Source organism: Nansenia antarctica (genome assembly GCF_963989245.1).
Source record: "Nansenia antarctica genome assembly, chromosome: 7".
NCBI lineage: Eukaryota > Metazoa > Chordata > Actinopteri > Argentiniformes > Microstomatidae > Nansenia > Nansenia antarctica.
Genome location: NC_137677.1, coordinates 30,414,263 through 30,432,842, shown reverse-complemented (window position 1 = coordinate 30,432,842; position 18,580 = coordinate 30,414,263).

Here is an 18,580-nt window from a genome sequence, read left to right as displayed (position 1 = left end):
GGCCTGTTAGTAGACCAGCTCCTTTAGATAGGCCTGTTAGTAGACCAGCTCCTTTAGATAGGCCTGTTAGTATACCAGCTCCTTTAGATAGGCCTGTTAGTAGACCAGCTCCTTTAAATAGACCTGTTAGTAGACCAGCTCCTTTAGATAGGCCTGTTAGTAGACCAGCTCCTTTAGATAGGCCTGTTAGTAGACCAGCTCCTTTAGATAGGCCTGTTAGTAGACCAGCTCCTTTAGATAGGCCTGTTAGTAGACCAGCTCCTTTAGATAGGCCTGTTAGTAGACCAGCTCCTTTAGATAGGCCTGTTAGTAGACCAGCTCCTTTAGATAGGCCTGTTAGTAGACCAGCTCCTTTAGATAGGCCTGTTAGTAGACCAGCTCCTTTAGATAGGCCTGTTAGTAGACCAGCTCCTTTAGATAGGCCTGTTAGTAGACCAGCTCCTTTAGATAGGTCTGTTAGTAGACCAGCTCCTTTAGATAGGTCTGTTAGTAGACCAGCTCCTTTAGATAGGCCTGTTAGTAGACCAGCTCCTTTAGATAGGCCTGTTAGTAGACCATTACAATAATCAAGTTTATTTACAAATGCATAGATGCATTATTTTTAAGTTTATATACAAATGCATAGATGAATTGTTCAAGGTCTTGTTTGGAAATGAAACCTCTCATTCTTGTTTTGTTTTTCAGGTGATTGTAGGCTGATTTAGTTATCAAGTTTACTTGGATGTTGTAGTTTAGATCGGAGTCTAGAATTACACCAAGATTTCTGACCAGTTTTTTTGTTTGAAGAGAGAGAAGTCAGTTTTAAACTGACTTTCGATCTTTTATCAGGTGCACCGAATACAATTATCTCTGTTTTGTCCTTGTTTAGTTGGAGGAAGTTTTGTGTCATCCAGGCGTTTTTTGTTCAATGCAATTACAGAGATTGTCGATGGGACTATAGTCGTTCAGTGAGAGGGCTATGTAGATATGAGTGTCATCTGCATAGTTGTGGTAGGCAATTTTGTTCTTTTTTATGAAAATGGAAGCATGTAGAGATTGAATAGAAGGGGGCCAAGGATAGATCCTTGGGGATAGTAGCAGTGCTAAGGTATAGTAGCTTCTGTCCTGTAGGTAGGATCTAAACCCGTTCAGGACAGTGCCTGAAAGTCCTACCAGGGTTTTTATTCTATCTATTAGCATGTCCTGGTCTACAGTGTCAAAGGCGCTAAGGTCTAGTGGTAACACCGCTGATAATTTTTGAGGTTAACAGTTAGACAGGTAGACAGGTAGACTGTGTGTGTGTGCCTGTGTGTGTGTGTGTCTGTGTGTGTGTGTGTGCGTGTGCCTGTCTGTGTGTGTGTGTCTGTGTGTGTGTGTGCCTGTGCGTGTGCCTGTCTGTCTTTGTGTGTGTGTGTGTGTGTGTGTCTGTCTGTCTGTGTGTGTGTGTGTGTGTGTGTGTGTGTGTGTGTGTAACAAAGTGAGCCTGGTCCAGAGAGCCCCAGGCTGTAGCTAGGGTGGCTCCCTGTGACTGGCAGGCGCCATGGTAACCAGCGGGCCGCCGCCATGGCAACCAGCAGCCCGGGCAGAGCGGAGGTGATTTAGAGACGCGCCGCTGACAGGAAGTAAATTGTGTTTTTGTTTTCTCATTAGCCCAAGCCAGGAGGAGCAGGTAGGGTGTGTGTGTGTGTGATTAGCCTAATCTCTAGCGGGTCTAGTTATTGTTGCGTGTTCCGCCGGCGACATGACATGTGGTTGTGGAGCTGACAGGCGTATGGCGGAGGGGGGGAGGGGGGCGGAGGAGGGACAGGGAGGGGGGGACAGGGAGGACAGGGAGGGGGCGGAGGAGGGACAGGGGGGGTGGGACAGGGAGGGGGTGGACAGGGAGGGGGCGGAGGAGGGACAGGGAGGGGGCGGAGGGGGGGGACAGGGAGGACAGGGAGGGGGCGGAGGAGGGACAGGGAGGGGGCGGAGGAGGGACAGGGGGGGTTGGGACAGGGAGGGGGCGGAGGGGGGGGACAGGGAGGACAGGGAGGGGGCGGAGGAGGGACAGGGAGGGGGGGGACAGGGAGGGGGGGGACAGGGGACAGGGAGGACAGGGAGGGGGCGGAGGAGGAACAGGGAGGGGGGGGACAGGGAGGGATCGGAGGAGGGACAGGGGGGGGTGGGACAGGGAGGGGGGGACAGGGAGGGGGTGGACAGGGAGGACAGGGAGGGGGCGGAGGAGGGACAGGGAGGGGGGGGACAGGGAGGACAGGGAGGGGGGGGACAGGGAGGACAGGGAGGGGGCGGAGGAGGGACAGGGGGGGGAGGGGGGGGGGAGGACAGGGAGGGAGCCGGGCTGTACCTTGTCACCCCCCCCCCCCCCCACCCCCTCAACACCCCGCGGCTGATGAGAGGACAGTCGACATGAGAAGGCTCTGGTGGGGGGGGGCTGGGGGGTGGGGTTGCCGGGGTGGGGGGGGGAGGGTAGGGGGAGGTGGGGTTGGCAAGCCTGTGCAAATGAATCTTTCAATGTCACTTTGTGGTTGAAGGTTCATCATTTTAGCAGCCAAGATAATTCACTTCCCCCCGTCTCTGAGGAGCACAGGCCTGGCGGGGGGGGTGTGTGTGTGTGTGTGTGTGTGAGTGTGTGTTTTCAGTAAACCAGTTAAGAGGCGATGGTCACATGACTGATGACGGATATCTGAGATCCAAGGTGACGCAGGACCTGACCAATCAGAATACAGCAGGGGATGACCTGACCAATCAGAATATAGCAGGGGATGACCTGACCAATCAGAATACAGGAGGGGATGACCTGACCAATCAGAATACAGCAGGAGATTTGTCTTTATTTCAACTCAGGGAGACTCTTATTTCGGAGTGGCCGAGAGTCCAGGATATACATAAACATTACAACACATAAATATATAAACAAACAGGATATACATAAACATTACAACACATAAATATATAAACAAACAGGTGTACATAAACATTACAACACATAAATATATAAACAAACAGAATCCAGGATACACATAAACATTACAACAAAGTAAATATATAAACAAACAGGATATACATAAACATTACAACACATAAATATATAAACATAGAGAGCAACAATAAAAAACACAATAAGAACAATAACAAGAATAAACACATTTCAAAAAGGATGAGTGGAGTCAGGTATCATAGACGTACTGGTCCCTAGTCACCTGAACTGACCCTAACCCTAACTACCCCAGCCTCCCCTGGTGTTCTACCTCCCCCAGCCTCCCCTGGTGTTCTACCTCCCCCAGCCTCCCCTGGTGTTCTACCTCCCCCAGCCTCCCCTGGTGTTCTACCTGCCCCAGCCTCCCCTGGTGTTCTACCTCCCCCAGCCTCCCCTGGTGTTCTACCTCCCCCAGCCTCCCCTGGTGTTCTACCTCCCCCAGCCTCCCCTGATGTTCTACCTACCCCAGCCTCCCCTGGTGTTCTACCTCCCCCAGCCTCCCCTGGTGTTCTACCTACCCCAGCCTCACCTAGTGTTCTACCTACCCCAGCCTCCCCTGGTGTTCTACCTCCCCCAGCCTCCCCTGGTGTTCTACCTCCCCCAGCCTCCCCTGATGTTCTACCTACCCCAGCCTCCCCTGGTGTTCTACCTCCCCCAGCCTCCCCTGGTGTTCTACCTACCCCAGCCTCCCCTGGTGTTCTACCTACCCCAGCCTCCCCTGGTGTTCTACCTCCCCCAGCCTCCCCTGGTGTTCTACCTCCCCCAGCCTCCCCTGATGTTCTACCTACCCCAGCCTCCCCTGGTGTTCTACCTCCCCCAGCCTCCCCTGGTGTTCTACCTCCCCCAGCCTCCCCTGGTGTTCTACCTACCCCAGCCTCACCTGGTGTTCTACCTACCCCAGCCTCCCCTGGTGTTCTACCTACCCCAGCCTCACCTGGTGTTCTACCTCCCCCAGCCTCCCCTGGCATTCTACCTCCCCCAGCCTCTACCAGTCCCAAGACTTCCAAACATCAAAGCTGCCGGGAGGAAGTGTTATCCATGTTGAGGTCAGGTGAGGTCACAGGGACCAATCACACCTCAGCGTTCTGTTCAACCATGTCAACAATGGGATGATGTCACAGTGGCCGTCACCACGGTAACCTTGGTTCCCACGCCCCCCGCCACAGACACGCAGACAGGAAGTAGGTCACATATCGCCTCATCCTACTCAGATAACTCCACATCCTGTTTGGGTCTGAGAGGAGGGGGGGGGGAGACAGAGAGGCGGGGGGGAGAGGTGAACTTTCACCCCAGTAATCTTCTACAGTTCCTGCCTCTGTCAGGAGCCCTAGTGATGCCTACACACACACACACACACACACACATATCCTGGCCTTTGATAGTCAGGTATGTATTGATATGCTTGGTGACAGGAAGGAGTCTAGTCCAGGAGTCATCTCTGAGATTGTGTGTGTGTGTGTGGCCCCCCCACGCTCGCTAGGCTGCCCTCCCCCCCCCCCCCCCCCCGCTAGGCTGCTTTACGGCGTGATCTATTGGCCGCTGCTGTTGCGACCATCCATCATGGCGGGGGCGGAAGGGGGGGGGGGGGTTCATAACCCTGGATTTGGCATAGATTATGTTTTCTTATGATTACTGAAGGATAGATGATTCACTTAGACAGATATATATATTGTAAATTGATTAAAATGAAGGCTTCGGTTAAATATAAAAAAAAATAAACATTCAATTAAATCAAGTATCGAACTGGCAACCTTCGGACCTCTAGCTGTTTGCCTTAACCCCTGCGCAAACCACACCACTGTGATGATGGCAATGCAAGTTGATAGACATAGCTATATATTTTTTTACACTTTTTCTGTCTGTCTACCTCAGCACCTGCCTCGACACAAGCGAGGCAGGTGCTGAGGTAGACAGACAGACAGGTGGTGAGGAAACTGGTGCTGAGGAAGACACTGCCTTGCTGGTCCATGACCTCACAACCCTTTCAATGAAGCAGCGAAATGTGTTGCATCTGCCCTGTGGGTTTCTAGCTTTGTAGATGACAAAAGCATTAAAGGAAATTATCTCAAAGAGATATTGTTATATACGGAGACAGGTTTATGACTGCCATAAAACCATAAAGTAGTTGGAGCACGGAGCTTCAGTTAGTGCGTCTTTATTTCCACTCGGTACTTCAATACAAAGACAACAACCCGGTTTTCCCAACATGCATTGCACTTCCAGCTACGGCAAACAGCACAGACCAAAATACATAACATCTCCTCCCCCCTTAGAACAGAGGCCCTCCCCCAACAATTACAACTGAACTTTAAACTTCAAATCTTAAGGCACAAGAACAACAATATATAGTTATATCGTTTCAAACAGTCTGTTTACCAAAAACACAAACATAACTACGAGATGAGGGTAGACTACCTCATCCCGTGACCATACCCATGGGAATTATTCTGTCCCAGTTGTTTGGGTGGTCTTAAACTTAGAGTCTATAAGTTCAGGCGTTCTGGAGGACAACGATCTCTTCCCGGGTAACGCTGCTCAACAGAATGTTCAGTCTTACTGTCTCTGTGAGGGGACTCTGGAACAGCCGCAGGTGTAGGAACATCCATCACCGCCCCTTGTAATGGGAATTCAGGCACGGAAGTCTCCCCATCGGGTTCAGGTGCACCTGGAGGTGGTGACGGTGGGCGATGGGGTGCTCTGAACTCTGACTCGTCCGGGACATCCACCGAAGGTTGGTCTCTGGGCGATGCTGCCAGAAGTTGATCGACGTGTCTTTTCCACACTAGTCCGGCAGCAGTTTGGACAGTGTAGGAGACGGGACCAGACCGCTTGACAATGGTTGCAGGAACCCACTTGGGTCCAGTACTATAATTTCTGGCCAGTACTGACTCATCTGGAGAGAAGGCTCTTTCTTTAGCCCGCAGCATCCTTTGTTGGATCTGCTGCTCCTGCTGATGCTGAACGACATCTTTCACTGTTGTCGGCTTTAAGAGGTCAAAGTTGGTTCGTAGATCTCTTTTGAACATCAGGGCAGCGGGTGAAACTTTATATATATTATATATATTTTTTTATTAGTAGTGGCATGTGGCGTGTTGCGATAGCTTAACAGGAATCTATGCAATCTCTGATGTAGTGTTCCTTTGCCTTGAGATGTCTTTAGGGCCTTCTTCAAGGTCTGAACAAACCTTTCAGCCAAGCCGTTGGTCGCAGGATGGAACGGTGCCGATCGGATGTGTTGGATGCCATTTGCTTGTAGGAATGTAGTCATTTCTTGTGACACCAGTTGTGGTCCATTATCAGAAACCAGCTGAAGGGAAGACCCGAAACGGCTGAAGATCTCTCCAAGCTTTTCAATGGTTTTTGCAGTAGTGGTGGATTTCATAATCCGGCCACTTGCTATGTGCATCCACACACACCAGGAGCATTCGGCCCTCTACAGGCCCTGCAAAATCAATGTGTACTCGCTGCCAGGGTTCTTCGGGAAACTCCCAGGGATGCAGAGGAGCTAGTTGTGGGGTATTCCTAACTTCTTGGCATGAGGAACAGGTTTTGGCCGTATTCTTGATCTCCCTGTCGACTCCTGGCCACCAGAAGTAACTTCTTGCTATCTCTTTCATCCTAACTATCCCACTGTGACCTGCATGGAGCTGTTGCAAAATGAGCTTGCGTAATGACGGCGGAATAACCACCCTCCTCCCCCAAAGTAAACAACCAGCTTGCACCGACAGTTCGGCTCTCCTGGAGAGATATGGTTGAACATTGGGGTCGCCGCTGCCTGATCTACCCCTCATCACAACGTCCATCACCACTGACAAGACAGGGTCAGTGCGAGTGGCTCTCCTCACCTGAGCAGCTGAAACTGGTGCATCATCCACCTGGCTGAAGTAAAAGATGTCTGCAGCACGCGGCTCCGGCCTAGTGACAGGAAGTGGTAACCTAGAGAGTGCATCCGCGTTGCAGTGAAGGTCAGCCTTGCGATACTTGATATCGTAAGAGTGTGCTGACAACAGTAATGCCCACCGTTGCATGCGACTCGCTGCGAGTGAAGGTATCCCAGTGTGTGACCCTAGGATGGTCGTGAGGGGTCGGTGGTCAGTCAGAAGTTCGAATCACCTCCCATACAGGTACTGATGGAACTTGCGAACACCATAGACGATGCTCAATGCTTCCCGCTCTATCTGAGCATAGTTAGCCTCCGCTTTGTTCAATGTTCGTGATGCAAATGCTATAGGCCTCTCTCCTCCGCCTGGCATTAAGTGGGAAATGACGGCCCCCACCCCATTTGGAGACGCATCGCAGGCCAACTGAATGGGAAGTGAGGGATCAAAGTGGGTCAGTGCCCCTGATGTCACTAACGTCTCTTTTGCTCTCTGAAAAGCCTCCTGGCAGGCGTCACTCCATTTCCATGTTTTGCCCTTACAAAGCAGGTCGTGCAACGGCTTGAGCATGGATGACAAGTTCGGTATGAAACGGACATCAGGGTTTCCGTTAGAAAAAATTGGCGCCGGTCATCGTGTCCGGGAAGATTTCAATTTACCGGACAAACGTGAGATATTCCGGTCATCATATTAAAATATAATATAGCTGTTTGTCGCGGTGATTACTGCTGTGTAGCCCAGGGTTTCCGTTAGAAAAAATTGCCGCCGGACATCGTGTCCGGGAAGATTTCGATTTACCAGACAAACGTGAGATATTCCGGTCATCATATTAAAATATAATATAGCTGTTTGTCGCGGTGATTACTGTTGTGTAGCGGCCTATATATGCCATTTAATGTCTATTTCTCATCCGATACGATTAGATGCGAGCTATATACAATATATAATAATATAACATGATTCGCATGCGCGCTATGCCATTATGTCCAGCGCTGAACGGGCGCCTCACTGGGAACTGAACAGACAGCATGGATCAATGAACGGACTCCACATTACGTTAACTGAAGTTTCTTAAATTGTTTGGGATTAATGTGAGTTTTCTATTTTCTCTTTCCAGTTTTATCCTTTTTTTATCAATAAAACAACGTCATTTCTATAACCAGGTCTCGCTGGTTGGGAAGGCATTTCGTTTAGCTGCCTGTCAAATCATACTTACGGTAATCGGACTCGGGAGTATGACAATGAGGAGAACATAACTGTTTATTGAGAAACAATTGATAGGCAGGCTGGGATACGTATATAAAGAAATACCACAATGTCTAGATGTATAACATTTTATTGAACAGTGCAAGCATGTAGGCTTCTGGAGTGACACGGCTAGCCTAATTTCCGTTCATATGCCTTTTATCAGATAAAATAAAATAGAATAAAACTCTTTGAAAATAAATAGGCTTTAAATTAACTTGCAATGCGTATAGGCTAATTTCCGTTCGATGTTACAGCCTAGGCCTATGCCTTTTCTCAGATAGATAGGGGATAGCCTTAAATAAAATTGCCTAGAGTAAAAACTCTGAAAATAAACAAAAAAATAACAATGGCTGCTCATATCATTCAGCTACTTATTAGGCCTACGTCGCTTTTTGGCAGCATTGAAGCGTGCAGCTGCGGACTTGAAATCAAAGGTGCAAAGTGTCTCTCCGCAACTTGCAATGCGCATTAGCCGTGTGACCTTGCCCTCCCCAAGGCGACTTCGGTCCGCAGTTTTAATTCGGTTCTGCAGAGAGAATCCTCTCTCTGCAGGCACACTGGAGACGGGAATCAAGCAGGCTATCTTGGCCAGTGTGGCCCATTCTGGGTAAATTTCGCTGAAGTCTCGGATGAGGACTTCGCAGGCTGTTGAGAAACGCAAGCCCCCATAACCACGAAGCGCTGTCATGACACCGATGGCATCTCGTTGCACGTTTGTGGCATCGATGACCGGGGCTGTGGCTGGTGCTGAGTCATCATCGCTGGTCATTTCTTGGCCAAAATGACCAATGATGGTCTGGATAGCCGGTTTGGCATATTCTTCAAGCGCTGAGGGGACGGAATGAGTGATAATGAATCAGTGATGGCCTATTTTTTTTATGACAAAATGACATCAACAGCCAGATTAACTGAAAAGTAGGAAGGTTTAAATGTTATCCTGTTGTTTTCATCATTGTTGTTATTATAGCCTAATAATTATTATTGTTATTATGATGATGATAATTATTATTAGCCTATGATGGGCGGCGGCCATAGTCTACATTTCGCAATTTAGACAAGCATTTTAGGTTATTCAAAAAGGATAGGCCTAAGAATTATACTATGCATTTTGCAACCAACTTAATTAAACAGGCCTAGCTTCTACTTACCATCCTGCGTCTGTGGGTATTGGGAGGGGTTCAGAAGGATGTCGAAGCTGTTCAGTACATTTAGGGAATCTTCGGGGAATCGCTCGTGTAGTGCATCTACTAAATGCTGGATGTAGCGTGCTCGGGCATTTTTAAACGCCTGAACGGACCGGTCACCTACATGTGTCACTCTGACATCATTGTACAGGCCGTCTTGGCAGTCCGCCTGGAACTTCACTTCTTCTGGGCCTGGGGCATCTCGTAGCTGTGTTAGTGCCGCTACGGATGCGTGAACCATTGGTCGGATCATGGCCAGATTGACGTCGTCTTTCTGGAAAACCAAGTTCAGTTTGGTCATCACCGGTAGCACATCAGCCAGTGCGTGAGTCCAGGCGATAAAGCTATACGGCTGGATTTGACCTAGGATGCCTTGGGCTTGGGCATTTCCTCCCACAGCCTCTTCATTTAGCTCCATCACCAGAGCAGGCCAGTTACGTTTTATACCCTCCACTGCCCTGTGCAAGGATAGCCAGCGGACAGCGCACGGCTGCTTTAGGCTCGTCATGTCTTCGTCGCTGAGAGCTGCTGTCACCTGACGGAGGCGATTGGTCCTGCTGGCTGAGTGCTTGTAAAAGGAGTACACAGAAGCAGCTGTGCGCTTGTAGGCTCCTACCTGGTCAACAGCCTTTGCAGCATCTAGCGCGGCCAGCGCAACTCGGTGGGCACCACAGTGCACCTGAATGGAAAACGCACACTCTGTTTCTTCAGAAGAGCACCAACTCCAGCACGCTTCCCCATCATTACACTGGCCCCATCCGAGCCCAGGCCAATGACGCGGGACAGCTCCACACCTCTCTCGCGGAGCACCTCCACCACTTTGTCAAATATACACTGTGCGGTCCCGGAGTGCACATCATAATTGCCCAGAAAACATGTCTCAACTCTTCCTTTTATTTCCAACTTCACGTATATAATCAGCTTCTTGTCCACGGTGATATTTACTGTCTCATCAATGATAATTCCAATGAAGTCACTCCAATTTAGCTTTTCATCCAGCTGATCCATCACAACATCTTCCAGTACCCTTTCCATGTCATCAACGGAGTCGCTGTGGCGGTAAATGCCCTCACTCAAGACAAAATCTGGAGCCTTAACTGCTTTCCGTAGCTCAGTCAGTCCCACATACTGATGACATGCGATGCCATTTTTTGCCATGTGAAATGCAACTTGTAGCTGAGAGTGCAGCTTATTGTTAGCCGTTGCATTAGCCTACTCACAGTGGCCTTGCATAGCGGTTTGCTGTTGCCTCAAACTGACCGCCGATATGTGGTCACTGCACCGACTGTGATCAGTGAGAGCCGACATTCTCATATTCGTTGCTCCTCTCGTGAATCCGTTATTCCTCCCCGATTTTTCGCACAGTGAGCAGAACATTTTTCCTTCCTCATCTAAACGCAGCCAGGGAAAAGTTTCTTTCCATTCAACTCTGAACCCACGAGACTTCTTGGGAGGAGGAGCCACGACGGCGTCAGCCGCCTCCATCTCTTCAGAGTCAGACTTCTCCTCAGACTCATTGTTGCTTGGTTTCATGAAGTAATTGCTAAGCTTACTTTGTTTTGCCATGTTTACATTAATTTAATCGCTCGCTATGGTGCACTTTGAGCTGCAACGTTTGCATATTATTATGGTGGCCGGGTTGGCAGGGTTGCCAGATGGGCAGGGTTATCGCCGAATGGGCTACTGGGTTTAAGCGGTAATAGACTGGTTAGGCTGTAATCCCATCTGGCATCAATCCCATGTGGCATCTGAGTATTACCGCTGTTTCGCATAGGCCAGCCTACACATTAGGAGTCATCATCATGCCGGTGTCAAATCATATCATAATAAAAGAAATACATAGCCTATATATTCGTCTTTTTTAAAATAGAAGGAATCAGAATGTGAACTTTAGCGAATTGTATTCAAATTGTGCTTAGAGGGAATTATTTTCACCGGACATTATGTCCGACGAGTTTTCAATTTGTCGGACTTCAACAAATTTTACCGGACAAAGACCGGTAATTACCGGTTAACGGAAACCCTGGTGTAGCCTATATATGCCGTTTAATGTCTATTTCTCATCCGATACGATTAGATGCGAGCTATATCATAAATATAATAATATATAGGCTTTCATGATTCGCATGCGCGCTATGCCATTATGTCCAGCGCTGAACGCGCGCCACACTGGGAACACTGAACAGACTGCATGGATCAATGAACGGACTCCACATTACGTTAACTGAAGTGTGTTAAATAGTTTCACGACAGTAATGTAAGTTTTCTATATTCTCTTTCCAGTTTTACCCTTTTTATTAATAAAACAACGTAATTTCTATAACCACATCTCGCTGATTGGGAAGGCATTAAGTCTAGCTGCCTGTCAAATCATACTTACTCGGACTCGGGAGTATGAGAATGGGGCGGATGTATCGGGGGGATACACACCCGTGGACTATTTCACCTTAGTGGCACAAATTAAACTCTAACACTATAGATAGACTAAATTGAACTAAAATGATGGACACCGACTGAATAACTGAGTGGGGGGAAGACAGGTCTCAAATGTGGAACAATTATAACATTTAATACATAAAGATAAAACATACACAAATATATAACATTGATATCCCTAAACCCAAATGTAGTGTGGTATTGTCAACCTAATCTAATCAATCCTAATCTAATGGTGGGGATGTTATACTCTGAATCTCCCGACTCAGGGCTGGAACGGGCACGGCAGGCTCAAACAATGAACGGGGTTGAGATGGCCGCTAGCGTCCTTTACTAGCCGCATCTCACGGCCCTCGTGGTCATTCACTGTGCTCTTCAGCAGATAACAAACTTCAGATCCAACAGGCTCACAGCCGCAGAGGACGACCCCCTGCTGGCGGGAAAGCTGAACACCTTCTACGCCCGGTTCGACGAGGGGCGAACGGAGGTAACCACAACACAAACACCACTCTCTCCAGCTCTCAGCAGCCTCGCCCTCACAGAGCATGAAGTGAGACGCGTGCTGAAGGCGGTGGACCCCAGGAAAGCCTCGGGGCCGGATGGCGTCCTGGGACGGGTGCTGAGGGACTGCGCCGACCAGCTGGCCGGGGTTTTCACCAACATCTTCAACCAGTCCCTGTCCCAGGCCACCATCCCACCCTGCCTGAAAACCTCAACTATCATCCCAGTCCCGAAGAAAGGCACGGTGAGCTGCCTAAACGACTACCGCCCGGTGGCACTCACACCAATCATCATGAAGTGCTTCGAGAAACTAGTCCGGGCCCACATACTCACATGCCTCCCGCCCAACCTGGATCCATACCAGTTCGCCTACAGAGCCCACAGGTCCACAGAGGACGCCATCGCGACGACTCTCCACGCCACTCTATCCCACCTGGAGAGGGGAAACAGCTACGCGAGACTGCTCTTTGTGGACTTCAGCTCCGCCTTCAACACCATCCTTCCAGACAGGCTAGTGACCAAACTACTAGACCTGGGTCTATCACACTCTATATGTGCGTGGATCAAGGACTTCCTGACCGACCGCCCCCAGAGGGTGCGGGTGGGCCCCCACACCTCCACAGCCCTCAGACTCAGCACTGGGTCCCCCCAGGGCTGCGTGCTAAGCCCCATCCTTTACAACCTCTACACCTACGACTTCACCCCCGTCCACCCCAGCAACTCCATCGTAAAGTTTGCAGACGACACCACCGTGGTGGGATGCATCTCGGGGGGGGACGAGGCGGCGTACAGGGATGAGGTAGAGCAACTGAGCAAGCTGTGCAAGGTTAACAACCTGCTGCTGAACAAGTCAAAGACCCAGGAAATCATCGTAGACTTCAGGAGGAAAAAGTCCGAGATCCAGCCCCTGCTCATCGACGGAGAGAGCGTGGAGAGAGTCTCAACCCTCCGATTCCTGGGGAAGCACATGCGGGATGACCTGACCTGGAAGGACAACACAAAAGCCACCATCAAGAGGGCACAACAGCGGCTATACACCCTGAGAGTCCTCAGGAAGGAACACAGCAAGCAGGAGATACTGGTGACCTTCTACCGCGGCGCAGTGGAGAGCATCCTCACCTACGGCATCTGCAACTGGTTCTCCAGCTGCACAACAGCGGAGAGAAATGCGCTACAGAGAGTCGTGAGAACAGCACAGAAGATCACCGGCGCCCCCCTCCCCTCTCTGGAAGAGCTGTACAACACATGCTGTCTCAGGAAGGCCTCCAAGATCTCCAGGGACCCGACCCACCCTGGGTACGAACACTTTACCAGGCTGCCCTCGAAAAGGCGGTTCAGGACCCTGGCCGCAAGGACAAACAGACTGAAGAACAGCTTCTACCACAGGGCCGTCCAGGCCCTGAACACAGCAAAGACCTAGGTTCTGGGCCCTGGACAGTCTGGACGGATTGATGGCAGCTGCTGGACTGAAAAAATCAGGTGTAGTGCTGAGGCACAAACATGTACATTTCAAGCCTGCAAACTGCAACACTTTAAATAAATGTGAAATAATACTATTGTGCAATATGACAACCCTAGTCGTCTATCTGTACAGTATAGTACAGTGGATAGTGTACATAGCCTTTATTTATGTAAACCAGCTCCTTCCCTTCTTGTGATTTTTTTTTAAAAAAGTGTTTATTTTTCCCTTTCCTAACACCAGGGGAGCCACCCCTCCTAAATTTCATTGTTTGGTACCTGTACTGTAGCAATGACAATAAAGTCCATTCATTCATTCATTCTAGCACATCCAAAACACGCAGAACAATAACCTTGACTCCGGTCACTGCAGTGGTTTTATTTAGACTAGATCAAACTCAATTAACTGACTAAACTACTCGCGCCGTTGAGAGACAGGGTTGCCAGATGGGGGGGGGGGGTTACCGCCGAATGGGCTACTGGGTTTAGCGGTTATTTAGCGGACTAGTTAGGCTGTACATTGTCAATCCCATCTGGCAACCCTGCCGCTGTTTGTCATCGCGTAGGCTAGTCTACACATTAATAATAAAAGAAAACATATATTATAGCCTATATATTCGTCTTTTTTAATGTAGAAGGAATCAGAATATGTGACAAATTAATTTTAGCAAATTGTATTCAAATTGTGCTTAAAGGGAATTATTTTCACCGGACATTTATGACCGAAGAGGCTTAAAAATGTCGGACTTCAGCAGATTTTATCGGACAAAGACCGGTAATTACCGGTTAACGGAAACCCTGACGGCCATAATAATTTAGTAAGCCCAAGAACGAACGTAACTGGCTCACATTATCTGGAGGCGGGGCGTCCACGATGGCCCGAATCTTGGATGGGGCAGTGTGTAACCCTTTAGCATCAATCACATGTCCCAGATACTCAACAGATAGTTGAAAGAACTCACACTTGTCTTTGCGAACCCTGAGCCCGTAATCCTGCAGCCTCTGAAGAGCTGCATCCAAATTGCAAAGGTGTTCCTCATCTGTAGCTCCTGTGCACAGGATATCGTCCAGGTAGCACTGCACTCCAGGGAGACCATGTAGGATTTGATCCATGGCCCGTTGGAAATGCGCAGGAGCCGACGTGATTCCGAAAGGGAGCCGGCAATATCTGAAAAGCCCCTTCTGTGTGGTTACTGTGAGCAGTTCCTTAGAACCCTCATGAACGTGCATCTGCAGGTAGGCTTGGTTAAGGTCTATCTTGCTAAACTTTTGTCCATTACTCAGGCCTGCAAACAAATCGTCAATGTGGGGAAGAGGATACTGTTCTGCTGACAGCACCGGGTTCAGTGTCACTTTGAAATCTCCACAGATGCGAATTTCTCCAGTCTTCTTGGGTACGGGTACTATGGGCGTGGCCCATTCGCTGATAGCTACTGGTTCCAAGACCCCGTTCTTAACCAGGGCATCCAATTCATCTTCTACTTTCGATCGGATAGCGTACGGCACCGACCTGGCCTTCATGAACTTTGGTGTTGCTTCAGGCTTAACGCTTAGTCTGACGGTGATGCCTTTCATGCTGCCTAATTCGTTCCGGAAGATCTCTTCATGTTTCTTCAAGATAGCAGCTAAGTTGGTGGTAGTTTGTGATACCATTTTCACTGTGTTCCAGTTCAGCTTCATTTTCTCTAGCCACACCCGTCCTAGGATGGCCGGGTAGTCCCCTCTAACAATGTAGATGGGGAGTTTCTTTACTAGGTTGTTACTCTGGACCATGACATCTGTCATTCCTGCCATGGGTACAGGTTCTCCCAGATAGGTTTTGAACCTAGTGTCAGAAGGTCGCAGTGGTAGGTGTCTCAAGACTTGTTTGTAAACCCCATCTGAGATTCGAGGTTTTCTCCATGGTTCTTCTGCCTTGACAGGCACGCTCTATGTGGCCCCTTTTCCCACAACTGCGACAGTCCATATCTTTACACCAGCAAGTCGTGGCTTGATGTCCCGTTCTGCCACAACGGAAACATGGCCCTTGTCCACTCTGCTTCTCTGTCTGGACGGCATGCACTCTGCCTGTTGAGTGTAGCTGTTGAGCCTCCTTTGAGGCCATCTCCATGGAGACACTGATGTTAATGGCTTTCTGTAATGTCAAGTCACTCTCAGTCAGCAGTTTCTTCTGTGCTGCTTCATTTCTTAGGCCACATTTAGTCTGTCTCTTAATGTGTCATTTAGCACTTGCCCAAATTCACAATGTTCAGACAATTTTCTCAGTGCTGCAACAAACATCGTAACAGATTCACCTTCCTCTTGATCACGTCGGTGAAATCTGAACCTTTCTGCAATTAGTAATGGTTTGGGTGAATAGTGTTGTGTCAGGACATCCACTATCTCTTGATAGGTCTTGGTCCCTGGCTTGTTAGGCTGCAGTAGGTCACGCAACAGATTAAAGGCCTTTGGACCCATTACTGACAGAAACGTGGCTACCCTTTTTTCATCAGGAATGTCATTAGCTGATAGGAAATAATCAAAACGCTCAGAGTATGCGCTATTGTTCCACATGTTCATCAAAAGGGCCAATATTTCCAATAACTCCAGCCATCTTCCTTGTAGGCTCCTGGTTATCAGTATTACCTTCTGACAATTCCTCTTCAGCTGACAATTCCTCTTCAGCTGATAATTCCTCTTCAGCTGATAATTCCTCTTCAGCTGATAATTCCCCTCCAGCAGACATCCGTGTCAATCACAACCGACGCTGGGCGCGACGCGCGGTGCCAACTAGCTGCATTAGCTTCACACTGCTAACAAGAACACAGCCACGTCCTAATTAACTCAACTCCACACACATACCGTTCACGGGAGTTCAAACCACCTCGTCGCCAATTTGTTATATACGGAGACAGGTTTATGACTGCCATAAAACCATAAAGTAGTCGGAGCACGGAGCTTCAGTTAGTGCGTCTTTACTTCCACTCGGTACTTCAATACAAAGACAACAACCCGGTTTTCCCAACATGCATTGCACTTCCAGCTACGGCAAACAGCACAGACCAAAATACATAACAGATATGTAATACATTTCTTTGGCTGTATCTTCCTGACAAACGGGTAGTACGCAATGTTCAGCATCATGCTAGCATATTCTGACCCCCCCTCAAAATGCTCCCTGTTATAACTACAAGCATGTGCTTTCAGGGGTACCACCCAGTGACCTAAAGATGTCACCACAAAAAATATGAAGTGTCTCAGACTTTGCAAACAATAGTTAGGGGGGGGGGGGAACGTAAAGAGACACCATATTCTGACCCCCTCCCTCAAAATGCTCCCTGTTCCAACTACAAACATATGCTTTCTAGCAGTGGTGTAGGTGACTGAAGTGGGTAGTCTATAATATAAAAGCAAACATTCTGAAATTGTTCGGTTTTTACATCAGTGGTGGATAAGAAGTGCAGTGAGCAAAACATGTAGGCTAACCACAATACATGTGAGGGGGGATAAATAATATAATACATAAACGTATTACTTGTAAACTATAATGTATTCTAAGTGCTCTCGTAGTGTAATATCGTATTTGCTGAGTGGTAGAAACTGTATAAACACTCATCTTGTCGAAAGAACAGCGCAGATCGAACTATACGAGCTGCCTACTGAAAACAAAACAAGCGAATGCGCGTTCACACGTAGGGGGGTCTGAATCTTATCTTATAATCTTATGAAAAGAAGGATGCATTGCATTGAAATAAAATGGTGGTCATCTGAATATAGGTCCCCTCATTTGTCTGAGTGTTATACTGTATGCTATGAACTGGACCAATCTTGAACCTTTTTGGAAATTAAGTCATGGACTTTTCTCACTCTGAGGTGTGCATTGATGTCAGGGTTTGCTGTGGTTGGTTAAAGGCACTAAAATGTCATTTCTGGTTGTGAGTATTTGACACTGGTTTATGTTGATTAGAATTGACTGTCAGACTTAAGTGTAATAATGACTTGGATCACTTACAATCTTTAGTCGGTAACATAGCGCAGGATTTGGGTTTAGACCTCAAAAGACTGAAATCAGGCAAAGCTCGTATCTATACTGGAGACAGTACTGGAGACCCCACCCGGCGACGACCCCCCCTCCCCCACCACCCGGAGACTCTCTACCGAAACCGTGGAACAATGGACAACCCCCCCCATCCCCCAATCCTCACCCCCCTACCTGGTCTACACTCTGAGCAAACGCAATGTTATTATGTCGCCCCCCCCCCCCTCCCCCCCGCCTAAATCTACTGGTGTTTTTGTACCCCCCCCCCCCCCCCCACCATGACCACACACTGTACATACTTGTTGTTTTGTCCCCCCGCCCGAACTACCCATTGTACATATTATATGTCTGTCCCCCTGCCCGAACTACCCACTGTACATACTTTGTGTTTTGTCCCCCGCCCCCACCTGTGGTGTATGTCCCCACCTGTCCTACCCGCTGTACATACCTTATGTTTTGTTGTATTGTTCTTCCCATGTTGGATGTATGTTTATCTAGTAGATAGTACTAGTTATTTGTCTGTATTATCTTGTAGATAGTACTAGTTTTTTGTCTGTCTTACATGTAACGATTAATTGAGTATCAAGGACCCCAATTGAAATAAGCCAGTGGCTTTCTTGGGTTTTTATCCTGTTAGTTGACCTTGTATGTAATATGTACTTTCATGTACCTACTTCTGCAAATCTTCTAATAAAGTTTTCAATCAATCAATCAATCAAATCTGCCGGGGGGTCGAAATACGGCACAACACCGTTCCCCTGCGTCTCCGTCTTTCGCGTCACACTGTCCTCCGGCTCAAAGTCACTATTACGGTCGTAATGTAAATCACCTGCCTCATCAAAAACCTCTCGGTCTGAGTCCCACAGTTTGGACATGACAAATTTAGCTATTTCAGCTGCTG